The sequence below is a fragment of the Salmo salar genome, chromosome 13 (assembly GCF_965601325.2).
Source record: "Salmo salar chromosome 13, fSalSal1, whole genome shotgun sequence".
NCBI lineage: Eukaryota > Metazoa > Chordata > Actinopteri > Salmoniformes > Salmonidae > Salmo > Salmo salar.
In genome coordinates, this window is record NC_138303.1 from 109,407,501 (window position 1) to 109,410,657 (window position 3,157).

The following is a 3,157-nucleotide window of genomic DNA, read 5'->3' on the forward strand; positions in this document are numbered from 1 at the left end:
ACACACACTACATACCCACACACACTACATACCCACACACACATACACACACTACATACCCACACACACACACACACACTACATACCCAACACGCATAACATGCACACACATGCATACTCATGCCACAAACGCACCCACACACACACACGCACACACATGCATACTGACGCCACACACACACACACACACACACACACACACACACACACACACACACACACACACACACACACACACACACACACACACACACACACACACTGTGATCTGGTCTGTACACATTAAGTTAAAAAAGCTTCTGCATAGAACTGCAAAGCACCCCTATTTTTGTAGCAGTGTGTGATAGGGTGAAATGTAGGTAATCGGTGTGTGACAGGGTGAAATGTAGGTAATCGGTGTGTGACAGGGTGAAATGTAGGTAATCGGTGTGTGACAGGGTGAAATGTAGGTAATCGGTGTGTGACAGGGTGAAATGTAGATTTTAAAGAGGTAATCGGTGTGTGACAGGGTGAAATGTAGGTAATCGGTGTGTGACAGGGTGAAATGTAGATTTTAAAGAGGTCATCGGTGTGTGACAGGGTGAAATGTAGATTTTAAAGAGGTCATCGGTGTGAGACAGGGTGAAATGTAGATTGTAAAGAGGTCATCGGTGTGTGACAGGGTGAAATGTAGATTTTAAAGAGGTAATCGGTGTGTGACAGGGTGAAATGTAGGTAATCGGTGTGTGTGACAGGGTGAAATGTAGATTGTAAAGAGGTAATCGGTGTGTGACAGGGTGAAATGTAGATTTTAAAGAGGTCATCGGTGTGAGACAGGGTGAAATGTAGATTGTAAAGAGGTCATCGGTGTGTGACAGGGTGAAATGTAGATTGTAAAGAGGTAATCGGTGTGTGACAGGGTGAAATGTAGATTGTAAAGAGGTAATCGGTGTGTGACAGGGTGAAATGTAGATTTTAAAGAGGTCATCGGTGTGAGACAGGGTGAAATGTAGATTGTAAAGAGGTAATCGGTGTGTGACAGGGTGAAATGTAGATTGTAAAGAGGTAATCGGTGTGTGACAGGGTGAAATGTAGATTGTAAAGAGGTAATCGGTGTGTGACAGGGTGAAATGTAGATTTTAAAGAGGTCATCGGTGTGTGACAGGGTGAAATGTAGATTTTAAAGAGGTCATCGGTGTGTGACAGGGTGAAATGTAGATTTTAAAGAGGTCATCGGTGTGAGACAGGGTGAAATGTAGATTGTAAAGAGGTCATCGGTGTGTGACAGGGTGAAATGTAGATTGTAAAGAGGTAATCGGCGTGTGACAGGGTGAAATGTAGATTGTAAAGAGGTAATCGGTGTGTGACAGGGTGAAATGTAGATTGTAAAGAGGTCATCGGTGTGTGACAGGGTGAAATGTAGATTGTAAAGAGGTCATCGGTGTGAGACAGGGTGAAATGTAGATTTTAAAGAGGTAATCGGTGTGTGACAGGGTGAAATGTAGATTGTAAAGAGGTCATCGGTGTGTGACAGGGTGAAATGTAGATTGTAAAGAGGTAATCGGTGTGTGACAGGGTGAAATGTAGGTAATCGGTGTGTGACAGGGTGAAATGTAGGTAATCGGTGTGTGACAGGGTGAAATGTAGATTGTAAAGAGGTAATCGGTGTGTGACAGGGTGAAATGTAGATTGTAAAGAGGTCATCGGTGTGTGACAGGGTGAAATGTAGATTGTAAAGAGGTAATCGGTGTGAGACAGGGTGAAATGTAGATTTTAAAGAGGTAATCGGTGTGTGACAGGGTGAAATGTAGATTGTAAAGAGGTAATCGGTGTGTGACAGGGTACATTTACATGTGGAGGAGGCTCATTCAGGGCTGCCTAACTGACCTCTCGTTTACCACGAGTCCTCGCTTCAGCCCAGAGAAATATAGGTCCACCTTCAAATGGATTCATCTGGAGAAGACGGATATGAAGTATTTTATTAGGATCCCTGTTAGCTGTTGCGAAAGCCGCAGCTACTGTAACGGGCGTCGTAAGGATTCTACCAAGGCGCAGCGGGTTGAGTGCTCATTTTAACTTTTATTGAACGCTTAATAACAAAAACAAGAAAACGAACGAACGCACAGTATTACAGGCTAAACACAGCTATGCAAAAACAACTTCCCACAAAAGACAGGTGAAAAAAAAGGGCTACCTAAGTATGACTCCCAATCAGCAGCAACGATGTACAGCTGTTCCTGATTGAGAGCCATACCAGGCCAACAAAGAAATACACAACATAGAAAAACCATAGAAATACAAAACATAGAACAATACCCAAAAACCCCGACAACACAAAACAAACACACCCCTGCCACGCCCTGACCAAACTACAAATAACCCCTTATACTGGTCAGGACGTGACAGCTACTTTTCCTGGGGTCCACATAAAAACATGAAACATAATACAGAACACTAATAGACAAGAACAGCTCAAGGACAGAAATACATACATTTAAAAACAGCATATAGCCTACATTTGTTCTGGGTTTGGGGTCTGTGAAAAGACCCCTGGTGGCATGTCTGGTTGGGTAAGTGTGTATGTGTCAGAGCTGTGCGTAAATGGACAATGCAAACAATTTGGAATTTTCAACAAAATGTTTCTTATAAAAAGAAGTGATGCAGTCAGTCTCTCCTCAACTCTGAGCCAAGAGAGACTGGCATGCATAGTATTTATATCAGGCCTCTGATTACAATAATGAGCAAAACGTTTCGCTCTGTTCTGGGCCAGCTGCAGCTTAACTAGGTCTTTCATAATAGCACTGGACCACATGACTGGACAATAATAAAGATAAGATAAAACTAGAGCCTGTAGGACTTGCTTTGTGGAGTGTGGTGTCAAAACAGCAGAATATCTCTTTATTACGGACGGACCTCTCCTCATCTTTACAACAGCTAAATCTATACAGTGGATTCGGAAAGTACTCAGACCCCTTTTTCCACATTTTGTTACATTACAGCCTTATACTAAAATGGATTAAATATGAACATTTCCTCATCAATCTATACACAATACCCCATATTGACATCACAATACCCCATAATGACAAAGCAAAAACAGATTTTTAGAAATTGTTGCACATTTATAAAAAGAAAAAACAGAAATACCTTATTTACATGAATATTCAGAAACTTTGCT